Raw genomic sequence first — 15,889 nt, forward strand, 5'->3', positions numbered from 1 at the left:
CCGAGTGGGCGGTGCTAAACCAAACCAACTGATGACTCTCTCACCACAAGGGAGATAATGGTCATCAGATGCAATGAATGATGAACATGATATATATATATAATCATCATCCATGCAATAACCCCAACCTCACAAATACCTCCAACATGAGTATAATCATCATGATAAATCCACACATCCCACCCAACACATGTACACAACTACACATGTATAATCAACTAAGAATCTCCAATAATCCCCCTGGACACATATGCATAGATCGTAAATACAATCAACATGTATCCTCCAATAATAAACACCTCAGACACGTGTATAAAACACAAACATACAATCAACATAACTCCTCCAAAAGTACATAACCAAACACGTGTATACATACAACATGCAAATGTAGGGTCAACCTGATGACTCCCAAAACACATACCAAGCTATATACAATCCACATTATGTACCCAATCAGCATGGTAATACTAACCGCCCGACAATCCCTACAAGACATACTCTACACGTGTAATCACAACAGAGTAGATATCAAGAGTGGAGACTGTATATGAATTAAATAGATCGTTCACAAAGGTCAAGCATAAGTATCATGCAGGAAAAACAGCAACCGATCAGGATAGAAGATAAAGCAGCCTAATTCATCCAATAATAACCATGCACTAAGTACAAGAAAAACTACATAGAGGCAAAGGAAGAAATACTCGCCTTGATCTGTCGATCGTGCCAAATAATCCCACGTCGAGACACTCGTCCCGAATCCAAGTCCTGCGATCACATAATATATATTTAGCTAATTACATAGGTAGCAAATAGCTAAATAAACTCCCCAATCTAATTAGGGAAAGCCCTAATCGAAGTAACTTACCTAATTCCTTAATTCAACTCCTTCTAGATCCAAACATAATCCACAATCTATTAATCAATCCAAAACTCACTAATCCAAACTCATCCTAAATCCACAACAACCTAACATCATCATCTACAACTAACCAAACCACCACATCAGACAATCCAACCAAAAAGCAATCCAATGATCTCAAGAATGATCACATAATAATCCACATCAACCAATCATCATATCCACAAATTTCAACCCAATATAAACCTCAATCAATCCAACACATACAAATAATGATCATGTATCCATTTACATAAATCATTCACCAAATAACCATCACAAATCAACTTATCACAACCAAATCCCAAATTCAAATCAATTAATTCATTTAACACCATCGTTTAATCTACATGTCATCTACTAACATCAAGAATCAATTCTACAATCCCTTAGAAAACCCAATAGAGTAGCACTCTAATAAGAAAACTAGTAGTACATCACTAGAAAAACACTTACCTTAAGATGAAGCAGCTAATCCAGTAGCTCACAACCCCATGACCCCTGTCCATAAGCTACAAGCACACACACACACCTATCCTCCCTAGAATAAATCCATAATCCAACCATACAGCAAATGATTTGCTTAAACCCTAATTCATAATACAAAACTCACCTCAATAGTCCCTTGCCTCCTCACCCGTGACCTCCACAGCTTCAAGAAGTGGAGAAGCAGTGATCGGTAGAAGAGAAATCTACCAATACCTTGATCCGATGCCTTCCTCCAATCTAGAACAAGAACAACCTCACAAAACAGCAAAACCCTTGAATCTATTAGAGTCCAGATCAAGAAGAACATCACAAAGAGGTAAGGTCTTTGAAATCACCCAATTTCGGATGAAGCTTACCTAGATTTGGTCCTTTCCAGGTGCCATCGCCTACTCCAATCCGGTTGATGAAGAGCAACCGATCACTCTCCAGCAAACGAATTGAAGAGGATGAATGAGAAGTTCAATTGGCTTGAGACGACGCGGATCTATGCCCCTCATTGAACCCTAATCGGATCTCCTGGACGGGGAAAAAGGACCAACCGAGGAAGCGATCACACCTCCAGAGATGGCTTGGACATCTTTAGTACCTTCAAGATCCGGTGAGGAGAGGTGATCGGAGACCTTGCGAGCTTGGCTCCGACGTCTCGTGGGTCGACGATCGACGAGGAGAAATCGAGAGAAAGGGGCTCGGGGCTCGGGAGAAAAGAGACTCGCGGCGAGGGAGAGAGAAAGGGGAGAGGTCGGGGCGGTAGCTTTCCTCCTCAACGATCAAGGGCTGCCTTGTGCCGACGATCGGCGTCGCTTCCCGACGACTGGCGATGAAATCGGATCGCGAGGGAGGGGAGTCAGGGAAGAAGGGATCGGGGAAGGAAGTGAATCGGGAGAAAAATTTAAAGAAAATAAAACTTAGGTTTAAGTTAATTAACCTTAAGTTAAATCCTTAATCAACTCCCATTTAAATGGGTATCCCAAATAGGCTTCGCGGTACCCCGAATTCATCCCATCAAAACGGGTCATACGGACTCCGTTTAAATCCCAGAAAATTTCTAAAAATTCCTAAGAAATCCAATAAGATTTTTCGTCCAGTAATATTTATTATTTATTTTGCGATATCTTACATTCTCCCCCACTAATAAAAATTTGGTCCCCAAATTTACTGGTCAACTTAGGGACCCTCCTCCAAGGTAACTACCAATCAACATACTCATATGTCACTCATCCAAGTATCATAAACAAATCTCCAAACATGATAATCCTCCTCCAAGTGACTAGCGGCAACTCTGTGAGCTATGAACTCACCCTACTCCCGCTACTCTCACTCTGCAATCACTCTCACTCTGCAATCTAGCCAACTGTGGATAAATCAAACACCTCTAAAATCCAAAATCCACTATCAATAAATCCTCCAACACATGTATAGAGCGCTCAAACTATCCATCAGTCTGAGATGAAAATATATACTAAAGTGAAACTCCTAATCCAAAGTCTACTGTAATCACAGTCAAAACCAAGATGTGAAATCGCGGATCTCCATCCAAAACAACCCTCAGAGATATATCATCCAGTCCGGTAATTCCTCTAGAGTATAATCCTGCTACTCAATCCAAAAGAATCTGTCCTACAAATCAATAGCCAGGGAGCAAGTCGTCGCCCAACAATGATTACCCGAACCATCATATCCTCTCCATATCTTGGATAATTCCACAACAAAATCTGTCAAAACATGCTCCCAACTCTACTCTAGTATCCAAACCAACAGAGACAATCCTACTAACATCTGATGTTCAGCCTCCACTTGCTGACATAATAAACATCAAGCTATAGAATCCGCGAGGTCTTTCTTCATATCGTTCCACCAATAAGAGTGCTCCAATGTCTCCACACATCAGATGTCACCCGAATGTATCGCAAATCCAGATCTAGGTGTTTCCTGCAGTAACTCCTCCCGGATAAGAAGTGGCTCGGGAACACACATAATCTCTCACGGAAATCAATGAATCTCATTCTCATTACACGAGAATTCTAACTACTGGCACGAGACTACTCTGCTCATGCTATATCGAAACTGCACTAAACCCCAGGTATGATACCTCTGTGTAGCGTGCAAATCCGTCTACACTAGAAGGTACAACTAAGACGGTGTAGTTATCTAAACTGATCTCATAAACATCTATCCAGGAAAATTCCATACTCTTCCTAGACAATCCGGTCAACGACATATCAATGCAAGAGAAATCCTCCATCAATCTCCGGTATAGACTATGACTACTCCTAACCGATAACAACCTCTATCCCCTGTGGATCCACTGATATCCCTCTACCAGAGACAATGTGTCCCAAAAACTCGTAAAAGACAATCACAATACGTACTACTAACTCCACATATAGATGTTCACGTCGAGACATCTCTAGAACTATGTGAAGCTAGTGTACGTGATCCACCTCGGATCGGGAATAGATCACAACATCGCCGATAAAGACAATGAAAACTGATCCAAACTCCCTAATGATACCAAGTACATCGAATCCATCAAACGTCTAGGGCACAGTATGCCTAAAATGGTAACACCAATGACCCATAATGTACGTATCATAGGCGCACTCAACCGTAGGATCCCCAACAACAAGCCTATGATCAAATCACCAACTACAAATCACCAAATCCATAAATATCACAGACCTATCACTCCACATCACTATCAACATCAAACACCATATCACCACACCTGATCATCAAGTCAAATATCCACTAATCAAAAATCATCCTCAATATAAATCAATCATATCAGATAGTCTCATAAACAAAGATAGAGTCAAAGAAAAGTATCCAACCTTCAACCTCCACTACTAACAAACTAAATGTATCCATAAATTCTGTCAAATCTCATCATCTCATCTTTTCTAATAATCAAATATCCATAGTAAAAGAATATCAATCCAAAGTCAAAGGGTCACACAATCTCCTGACCAAAAATCTACCCATCAAGCAAGTATCTCCGCAACCCTCATCTATAAATGTCCCTCGACAAATACCGATAAAAGGTCAACCCCTCTAATATGAGATATAGACTACAAGATCTGGTAAAATGATCACGTGGTCAAGGTCTTGAGCCACTAGATAGAGACAATGTTAGTTGAGTCGTCTAATCATTGTCTTGTACCCCCATCATACTGTGATTGCTCCATCTAAGGTTCAGTAACCTCCAGTATCAAGCAATGAACACAAGGATAGAGGAACGCTACAACTCAACAACTGATCAAAATATCTGTCAATCGACGCTCTACCCCTCGAAGATCATCATCTGAAATTATACCCAGTTACGATCGGAACTCCTAGGTATTACTCAATTAATACCACTTCCTCCGCACCAATGCGGGGTATATATCACTAAGTACGTCATGGATATCTAATCATATCCAATAGTCCCATGAGTCAGGATCTCCCATGGAACAACGATAGGCGAGTCTACTAGTCATCGCCTTATAAACCACCATGCTACCGAAAGAGGTAAAGAACTACTATCTCTCCAAACCACCTCAAATAAATCACTAAGTGATGACCTGATCTCTAACAAGCATTCTCTGCTTCTTCCTTCACGTGGTACCAGGTCACATAAAGGTAAAGCAGCTAACTTCAACTTTCTCATGTCAATACAAATCATATGTCCGAAAGTACTCTCCAAGTTATACCCTTGTAACGATTGTATCTCAAAGTGTTAAGCACGTAGCTTTACACTTTCCACACCATGCCGTATCCTATCTGAATGTACCTTCTAAGTCATCCAATCAGGTACAGACAGTTCGTGGTCAAAGTCCCCATGGAATAGGATACATCGATCCTCTATAGACTGGCTAAGCCGATAATGGTATACGGCCAATTCAGTCTTTTCTACACCGGTACGAGTCAAAATATCTAACCAAGTATGAAACATCCCAAAGATAGGAATCTCTAAAAATAGAACAAGTCAGTCCCCTACTAGTCGGACCAACAAAATAAATCGATCATCTCCTAACCGATCCAATAAGAGTAAATTAATCATCCACTGATGAAACTAACTAAGGTAAATCGATACACCACTACCCAAGTCAACAAGGGTAAATCAGTCAAACCATAACTACTCAAGTCAACCAAGTAAATCAATCATCAACAGGAGTAAACCGGTACTCTACTAACTGAGTCAACATAGGTATACAGATATCATCCACCATCTAGCTAATAGTAACCAAGACTAGTATGAGACTCTAACTCTCAACCGACTAGTAGTATGATAGGAGGAAATCCCCTGAGACTGTAAATCTTTGATCTCCAGTAGGTCAACCGTGATCAGTGATTGACCCAACACATGAACTGTATGGTACAAACAAATAGGCAAGTACTAACAAAAGTACAAACACATGTCATAACTATATGAGCAACAATACATACACCAACAGAAATGTATGATAACAATATGCAAACATACCTCCTATGGCCTGGAGATGTCCTGCTGCTGCCTGGTCCCAAAACCCGAAAGTCACATCAAGAAAACCGAATCATGAAATCCAAAACACGAATAATAGGCATCGTACCTACTCTGATACCAAACATTGGTATCAGATAAATCTCGAAAAACCAGAACACATAGCAAAACAGGTATCGTACCTGCTCTGATACCACTAAATTGTCACGCCCCCAAAGGAGTCTCTGCCAGACAAAAATCCGGCAGCACCTCCCCAGTACCGGTGACAATCTGAAGCATCACTACAAGCAAAATACATCAGCCACATGCGGCTGGAATATTTATATACACAACCACGCAGTTATAATAACAGCCCACACGGCTGGAATGAAACAATCACAACCACGCAGTTATATATAAAACAGCCCACACGGCTGTACTAAAAACCAACACAGCGGAAAAACGAAAAACGGAAAGCCCAATACAACACAATCAACACACTGCTAGCCGGCTAGGCTTTATACAACAAATACAACACAAAACCATAAGATAGCCACATGGCTATACACAAATACAATGCCAAAAATAAGAAAGGAATATACAAAAGAAAACAATCACGATCTTCGGATGTGACGTAGGACCCGGCAGACAGGATACTCCGAGCGACACTCCAACCATCTACCTGAAAACATAAATATATACATGCGGTGGTGAGTATAGGTAACTCAGCGGGAAATAGAAAAGATAGTGCATGGTCTATACATAAAACATGGAGATCACAAGTATACAGTCTCAGTAGGGAATAAAGAACATGATCATACTATCATAATCAATGCACCTAAACATAACTGACATAATAACCTGACATATAAACTGTACAAACCACAACTAACATAATGACACATACATACCCAATCTGGAATCGACGCAAGGTACAAAGATCAGTAAACTCACTGGATCTGCAACAGATATACCCGTGACACCTGTGCAATATAAGTACGACTGCATATACATGTAAAATAAATGACATGTATGCAGTATGGCAACCAAATGCAACAACCATATCTCAATCAAGTGCAACAACGACAATCACATGCAACTAGTATCTACTAGGCATGTATGCAAATGCAGATGCACCGCGCATCAAATGCAAGAATAATAACTGCGTATGCATGCTCCATGGTCACCCCCGCCACCTCTCTAGACACCACGACCCCTGTATGGCCGAGAGGCTTGGGTCTGTGACGACTGTACTACCCTCCAGCCCACTATATAGTGGTCGAGGCGGACAGTCCGCTAGTAGCTGTCTAACTACATAGCATCAGGGTCCCTGACTGCTCACAACGCCGGATCTCACTAAACCTCGTGACCGGGTGGCACGACAGGACTAGCAGCAACTGCTCCAACTACCACTACCCATGAGTGGCCGAGTGGGCGGTGCTAAACCAAACCAACTGATGACTCTCTCACCACAAGGGAGATAATGGTCATCAGATGCAATGAATGATGAACATGATATATATATATAATCATCATCCATGCAATAACCCCAACCTCACAAATACCTCCAACATGAGTATAATCATCATGATAAATCCACACATCCCACCCAACACATGTACACAACTACACATGTATAATCAACTAAGAATCTCCAATAATCCCCCTGGACACCTATGCATAGATCGTAAATACAATCAACATGTATCCTCCAATAATAAACACCTCAGACACGTGTATAAAACACAAACATACAATCAACATAACTCCTCCAAAAATACATAACCAAACACGTGTATACATACAACATGCAAATGTAGGGTCAACCTGATGACTCCCAAAACACATACCAAGCTATATACAATCCACATTATGTACCCAATCAGCATGGTAATACTAACCGCCCGACAATCCCTACAAGACATACTCTACACGTGTAATCACAACAGAGTAGATATCAAGAGTGGAGACTGTATATGAATTAAATAGATCGTTCACAAAGGTCAAGCATAAGTATCATGCAGGAAAAACAGCAACCGATCAGGATAGAAGATAAAGCAGCCTAATTCATCCAATAATAACCATGCACTAAGTACAAGAAAAACTACATAGAGGCAAAGGAAGAAATACCCGCCTTGATCTGTCGATCGTGCCAAATAATCCCACGTCGAGACACTCGTCCCGAATCCAAGTCCTGCGATCACATAATATATATTTAGCTAATTACATAGGTAGCAAATAGCTAAATAAACTCCCCAATCTAATTAGGGAAAGCCCTAATCGAAGTAACTTACCTAATTCCTTAATTCAACTCCTTCTAGATCCAAACATAATCCACAATCTATTAATCAATCCAAAACTCACTAATCCAAACTCATCCTAAATCCACAACAACCTAACATCATCATCTACAACTAACCAAACCACCACATCAGACAATCCAACCAAAAAGCAATCCAATGATCTCAAGAATGATCACATAATAATCCACATCAACCAATCATCATATCCACAAATTTCAACCCAATATAAACCTCAATCAATCCAACACATACAAATAATGATCATGTATCCATTTACATAAATCATTCACCAAATAACCATCACAAATCAACTTATCACAACCAAATCCCAAATTCAAATCAATTAATTCATTTAACACCATCGTTTAATCTACATGTCATCTACTAACATCAAGAATCAATTCTACAATCCCTTAGAAAACCCAATAGAGTAGCACTCTAATAAGAAAACTAGTAGTACATCACTAGAAAAACACTTACCTTAAGATGAAGCAGCTAATCCAGTAGCTCACAACCCCATGACCCCTGTCCATAAGCTACAAGCACACACACACACCTATCCTCCCTAGAATAAATCCATAATCCAACCATACAGCAAATGATTTGCTTAAACCCTAATTCATAATACAAAACTCACCTCAATAGTCCCTTGCCTCCTCACCCGTGACCTCCACAGCTTCAAGAAGTGGAGAAGCAGTGATCGGTAGAAGAGAAATCTACCAATACCTTGATCCGATGCCTTCCTCCAATCCAGAACAAGAACAACCTCACAAAACAGCAAAACCCTTGAATCTATTAGAGTCCAGATCAAGAAGAACATCACAAAGAGGTAAGGTCTTTGAAATCACCCAATTTCGGATGAAGCTTACCTAGATTTGGTCCTTTCCAGGTGCCATCGCCTACTCCAATCCGGTTGATGAAGAGCAACCGATCACTCTCCAGCAAACGAATTGAAGAGGATGAATGAGAAGTTCAATTGGCTTGAGACGACGCGGATCTATGCCCCTCATTGAACCCTAATCGGATCTCCTGGACGGGGAAAAAGGACCAACCGAGGAAGCGATCACACCTCCAGAGATGGCTTGGACATCTTTAGTACCTTCAAGATCCGGTGAGGAGAGGTGATCGGAGACCTTGCGAGCTTGGCTCCGACGTCTCGTGGGTCGACGATCGACGAGGAGAAATCGAGAGAAAGGGGCTCGGGGCTCGGGAGAAAAGAGACTCGCGGCGAGGGAGAGAGAAAGGGGAGAGGTCGGGGCGGTAGCTTTCCTCCTCAACGATCAAGGGCTGCCTTGTGCCGACGATCGGCGTCGCTTCCCGACGACTGGCGATGAAATCGGATCGCGAGGGAGGGGAGTCAGGGAAGAAGGGATCGGGGAAGGAAGTGAATCGGGAGAAAAATTTAAAGAAAATAAAACTTAGGTTTAAGTTAATTAACCTTAAGTTAAATCCTTAATCAACTCCCATTTAAATGGGTATCCCAAATAGGCTTCGCGGTACCCCGAATTCATCCCATCAAAACGGGTCATACGGACTCCGTTTAAATCCCAGAAAATTTCTAAAAATTCCTAAGAAATCCAATAAGATTTTTCGTCCAGTAATATTTATTATTTATTTTGCGATATCTTACACCGGGCGCCCGGATCCCCTCCGGGCGCCCGGACCCCTCTTCTCCAGAAAGTCCTTCTCCTGCAAGAAAAAGGTTAGTCCGAGGTAAATGTACCCTGCAGCAAAGAGTGTTAGCACAGTTTTATAGATGAGCAAAGTATGACTTAGATTCTGTCTTTCCGAGACCGGAATCTAGTCACGATCTCGACTTAGATATCCGAAATGGATCTAAGCCGGATCGACGCCTAATGTTCCCTACCCGAGAATGCGTCCTTGCAGTCACTCCCCTCCAGTGACTTACCTCACTTACCTGCTAGACGTCCGGTTAGCCCGTCGACCCGTCTGGACTTCTCGCCAAGCGTCCGGTCAGCCCGTCGACCCGCTTGGACTTCTCGCCAGCTATCCGGTCAGCCCGTCGACCTAGCTGGACTTCTCGCCAAGCGTCCGGTCAGCCCGTCGACCCGCTTGGACTTCTCGCCAGCTATCCGGTCAGCCCGTCGACCTAGTTGGACTTTTCCTGCACACTTGATAAAAGTGTCAGACAACAACAAACCTAACTTAACCTGATTTGTCATTCATCAAAACCTGAGTTAGACCGTTAGTGCTAACCGCACCAACAGATCACACGCTCTTAATTAACTTCCTATAGTCATCCAAAAATGGAAATCTGTTCTAGTGATCTGCAAACAAGCTCATTCGTTATGGAGGAAGGCACTCAGAGCCAACGCGCAAGCTTGTTTGCATCACTTACAAACCAGTAATGAAGACCATGGGATTTACTTAAAAAACCCTCTCCCACTTAATTATTTATTAATGAGGAATTTTAACTATGCTAGCCTACTAAACTTGTAAACTAACATGCACACACAGCACAATATAAAAGCAATAAATAGAAAATCTAATTTTCAACTATTATGACTTTTATCTCTAGTTGTCCTCCGTGTGTTGTCATCCCAAGCTGCTGCCATATTTGGCCACCGCCACCGGGTCTAGCTGTCGCCTCTATCTTGCTCCTAGTTCCGCTGCGCCTCTGGTCCTTAGAAGATTCCACGCTTTGCAAGATTCGATCCGCGACATAAATAGAATTTTACATTTTTGATCCTATATTCCATAAAAGGAATTTACATATATCTAGATCAAAAATAAAATCCTAATAAAACTAAATACAGCTCCTGTTGTATTTTAATACAATCATGCACACACATATAAATGCCCTTGACATGTCCAAGGGTCCAATCACACATATAATAATTAAAAGTCATAATAGTTCGATCCTGCATCCACAAAGTTAGCACATCGTACTATTAACCTGCCTAAATTATGTATGACATGTGCATAATTAACCTAATACCAAATACACAGAGGCAAAACCCTAGCTCTGATACCAATTGTTGGTTGCTACTCGGAAAGCCTAGAGGTTCCACTATACAAAAATTTTGTACAAAGGTCTAAACCTTTTCCTAGCTACCATGTGTTTTTTAAATTAAATTTTGGATCGCCTGCGGAACTTAACACGTTTGATCCAAAACTTAATCTATTTGTTCTTTTAGGTTTTGACTTGGATCTCCTGCGGAACTTAACACGTTTGATCCAAATCACCTTAAGTTATTAATTCCATTAAATATTAATTTCCATAATTGGTTCACAGTACTGACGTGGCGAGGCACATGACCTTCTTGGATATGGGAGCAACCACCACCGACTAGACAAAACCTTTTATGGAAAGCTAATATTTAATTTCCTAAAATAACTTTAGGTCAACCAAAAAGAACAATCAAATCACAAGGAAAAGAAAAACAAAAGAACACTATATTGAAAACAAATTCGAAACACTAAAATCGTATGCCTCTTGTATTTGGTATTATTTCCAAAAATAACTAGTATGATGCGGAAAGGAAAAATACTAGTTATACCTTTTAGAAAGACCTCTTGATCTTCTATCGTATTCCTCTTCTAACCTCGGACGTTGTGTGGGCAACGATCTTCCGAGATGAGAACCACCAAGCACCTTCTTCTTCCTTGCAAGTTTCGGCCATCAAAACTTCTTCTAGGATGAAGAGGTTCGGCCACCACCACCATGCTCCAAGGGATGCTAGAAACAAAGCTTTCTTTCTCTCCTTCTTCTTCTTCTTCTCTAAACTTGATCCGGCCACCATATGAGTCTCCACAAGAAGGATGAGGTTCGGCCATCAAAGAGAAGAAAGGAGGAGAGGATGGCCGGCCACACCAAGGAAGAAAAAGAGAGAGAAAAAATAATAGAGTTGTTAGCCATGAAGGCACCTCTACCCTCTCTTTTATAATCCTTGGCCTTGGCAAATAAGGAAATTTAAATAAAAATTTCCTTAATTCTTTTGCCATTGATAAGGAAAATTTATTTAATTAAAAATAATTTTTTTCTCATCAATGTGGCCGGCCACTTTAAACCAAGCAAAGGAAATTTAATTCAATCAAGAATTAAAACTTTCCTAATTTGTTTCCGGAAATTTTATAAAAAATTTCTCTAATAATTTTCCCTTCATGATGGTCAATAAAAAGGAAATTTTATAAATTAAAATATTTCTTTTAAACATGTGGATAAAAAGAAAGTTATCTTTAAAAATTAAAATCTCTTCCAATCTACAAATAAGGAAAGATATCTAATCTTTTCTTAATCTTTGTAGAAGCTTTATAAAAGAGATATTTAATTTTTAAACTCTCTTTTAAATCATGAACATGATTAAAAGGAAAGTTTTTACCAAAATTAAAATCAACCTTTTAATCTACAAATAAGGAAAGAGATTTAACTCTTCTCTTAATCTTTTGTAGAATCTTATAAAAGGAAAGATTTAAATTTTAAACTCTCTTTTAAATCATGTTATCCACATAAGAAAATTTTAAAAATAAAATTCCTTTTTATTTTAATAGGGCCGACCACCTAAGCTTGAGTTCAAGCTAGGGCCGGCCACATGAATTCACCCATGAACCAAAACATGGCCGGCCCTAGCTTGGTCTCCAAGCTAGCTTGGCCGACCCCTATAGGATGGGTAAGAAGGTGGGTATAGGTGAGTATAGTACTCTATAATTAAGAGGCTACGATAGGGACCGAGAGGAGGAATTGGTTTTGGTCTCCCGATAAAATTAAGCATCCCGTGTTCGCCCCGAACACACAACTTAATTTTATCAATAATAATTCATTCCACTAGAGAATTATTATTGAACTACCGCACCAATCCCAAATTACATTTTAGGCTCCTTCTTATTATGAGTGTGTTAGTCTCCCTGTGTTTAAGATATCGAATGTCCACTAATTAAGTGAGTTACTGACAACTCATTTAATTAATATCTTAGTCCAAGAGTAGTACCACTCAACTTCATTGTCATGTCGGACTAAGTCCACCTGCAGGGTTTAACATGACAATCCTTTTGAGCTCCTCTTGGGGACATTCTCAACCTAGTATCTCTAGGACACAGTTTCCTTCTATAATCAACAACACACACTATAAGTGATATCATTTCCCAACTTATCGGGTTTATTGATTCATTGAACTAAATCTCACCCATTGATAAATTAAAGAAATAAATATCAAATATATGTGCTTGTTATTATATTAGGATTAAGAGGACACACTTCCATAATAACTGAGGTCTTTGTTCCTTTATAAAGTCAGTATAAAAGGAATGAACTCAAATGGTCCTACTCAATACACTCTAAGTGTACTAGTGTAATTACATAGTTAAGATAAACTAATACCTAATTACACTACGACCTTCCAATGGTTTGTTCCTTTCCATCTTGGTCATGAGCTACTGTTTATAATTTATAAGGAACCGATAACATAATCTTCTATGTATGACACCACACACCATGTTATCTTCAATATAAATTAATTGAGCAACTACATTTATCATAAATGTAGACATTTGACCAATGTGATTCTTATTTCTAGATAAATGTTTATACCAAAAGCTAGGCTTTTAGTATACATCCTAACAACACAGAGTAGTATGTATAATGGTAAGTCTCGACATATACGTCGACACAATACCATTAGGCAGTTGATCTCGAATGGAGTGATTGCAATCAACTATGTCAAGTCAAAAGATAACTTGGCAGATCCTCTTACGAAGGGGCTAAGTCAAGATCAAATATATTGCTCATCGAGAGGAATGAGACTAAAAATCTACAACTAAAACGACTGTAGCGGTAACCCAACCTTGTTGACTGGAGATCCCAAGATCTTGGTTCTATGGGACAACAAAGTTACAGAAGTTGTATTATAGCACATGAGATATATTATCTCTATCCCAATCCTAGGATGAACTTGTGATATCCTACCACATGTAGTTAGGTTAAGCGTATGCTTTTAATGACTTCTATACCTTTATAAGGTGAAGTATGGTAGGAAACCCTTGATAGAAGTGTCACCTATGTGAGTTTCAAGACTGGCCGCTTCAATGAAACACTCATGAATCCAAGATGGTGTCTATGGCCAAAACAGAACCAACCATGAGAACCAAAAGTAGGTGAGATAAGTCTCTGTGTGGGTGCTATTGTCATAGTATACACAAACAGCCGAACAGTTCATGACATCATGTTCACTGTGCAGTCTAGTATGCTCGATAGCATTCCACTACGGAAGGTTCAAAGCCACAAGCTACCTCTCCCGATGCATTAACTTATCGATTGAACTCTCCTTATGTGATAACATGCATGCATTAATTTTCATTTATGTGGTGGATTATTAGAAATTATAAATGAGAAATTAAAAGGTTTAAGTGCCTTTTGGATAGTTAAAGGGTGTCATCTTATGAAGAGGTAGTGTGCCTCTTAGGAAAGGATACGATCTACATCATCCAATTCAAAATGGATGGATGAGATCTAATTGAACCAAGAGGTTCTTATACACCTTCATTTAGTATAAATAAAGTCTCTCATATCCTCATTTCACTCACTCAATTTCTTCCAAGTAAAGCAATCATTGTATTTCATACTTGCATTGGAGAGTTCTAGAATCCTTCTTCCGTTCGGAGGTCTTGCGATTTACAGCGTTGTTATCGCAAGATAAAGTTATTGTATCTTGGGAGATGATTGTCGTATTTTGTGAGCACCGTGTACGGGACAAATTCGTCTTAAAGAGATAGAGTCTAACTCTAGTCTTGACTCAACCAAAACGGTGGTATACTGTTATTCTATCCGCGCTCAGATTGCACCAATACAAAGATTCCAATAACAATTTGACGTCCTTCTGCTACATCGTAGTCCAAGGGCATAATTGCTACATTATTAATGTGGTACCGCTATATTAGCGGTCCTCTTACGATTGGCTCATACTATTGAGAAAGAGTAAAAACTTAAATTGACAAGTGCATAGATGGGTGCCTACAAATGTAATGAAATCTTCCGTCAAATTTTGACCCCCCAACTATTACAATCATTCTCTCATACTTACCAACTGAGTGAGTTCTTGAAGCCATAACTGTTATACTATGGTTCAAAAGATCAAATCCGTCACATGATCGATTTCATACGATGAATCTCATGATCATATAGAAGTAAATTAAAAACTTATAATTAATTAATACGAAAACTTTATTAAAATTTAAATACTTACCAATGATAATAATTTTATCCCATATTAACTAATGTAATTCTAGTTCGTATTAACCAACTCAGTTCTATCCCAATACGTAATCTAAATGACAGTATTCCATAATTACTAAACTATGGTATCTTACCAAACAACCTCCATGCCCGATCATTATCGAAGTGACAGTCAAATCTAGCCGTAACTGTCAACCCCTTTTTTCCACACTTTGCCCAGGCGGCGCACGTGCCACAAAATGGCACCCGATTCACTAAGCAAATCCCACGCAGCAGACCACTTTCCTTCGCTATTAAGCCAGCTCTGGGACCGCACTTCGCCATCCCCTATGGAAGCATAAGATCCACGGTCCAATTTCCAAATCGACGGATCTGATTCTCTCTCGCACTGAGAATCACTAGGTGGCTACCCGTCCGTTTCTTTTATGGCTGCGCAGACTCCTGGCGTCCAAGTGCTCGACCGCCGCGCGAGCTTTTAGAACGCCAATGATTTATCGCCGCGTGTCCCTGCCCGCGTCCTTAAATACGTCCCCTCGGCTCCTCCTTACTTCCCTTTTCTCCAACTTCTC

The 15,889-nt window shown here is 40.0% G+C and overlaps 2 long non-coding RNA genes across 3 annotated transcripts; both read right to left on the bottom strand.

Moving 5' to 3' along the window:
• Positions 1-702: 702 nt before the first annotated feature.
• LOC122049599 lies at positions 703-2,372 on the bottom strand. Of its 2 annotated transcripts, none has more exons than XR_006130999.1 (3): positions 1,747-2,372; positions 1,515-1,662; positions 703-768 (listed from the first exon to the last, which is right to left on the bottom strand). It is a non-coding gene; the product is annotated as an uncharacterized LOC122049599 (long non-coding RNA). The 2 variants fall into 2 exon arrangements; XR_006130998.1 differs by having other exon boundaries at positions 1,515-1,643; positions 1,747-2,371.
• A 5,589-nt stretch (positions 2,373-7,961) lies between these two features.
• Positions 7,962-9,607, bottom strand: LOC122049600. The gene is made up of 3 exons (XR_006131000.1): positions 9,001-9,607; positions 8,769-8,897; positions 7,962-8,022 (listed from the first exon to the last, which is right to left on the bottom strand). It is a non-coding gene; the product is annotated as an uncharacterized LOC122049600 (long non-coding RNA).
• Between the last annotated feature and the right edge of the window lie 6,282 nt (positions 9,608-15,889).

This window comes from Zingiber officinale, chromosome 2B, assembly GCF_018446385.1.
Source record: "Zingiber officinale cultivar Zhangliang chromosome 2B, Zo_v1.1, whole genome shotgun sequence".
NCBI lineage: Eukaryota > Viridiplantae > Streptophyta > Magnoliopsida > Zingiberales > Zingiberaceae > Zingiber > Zingiber officinale.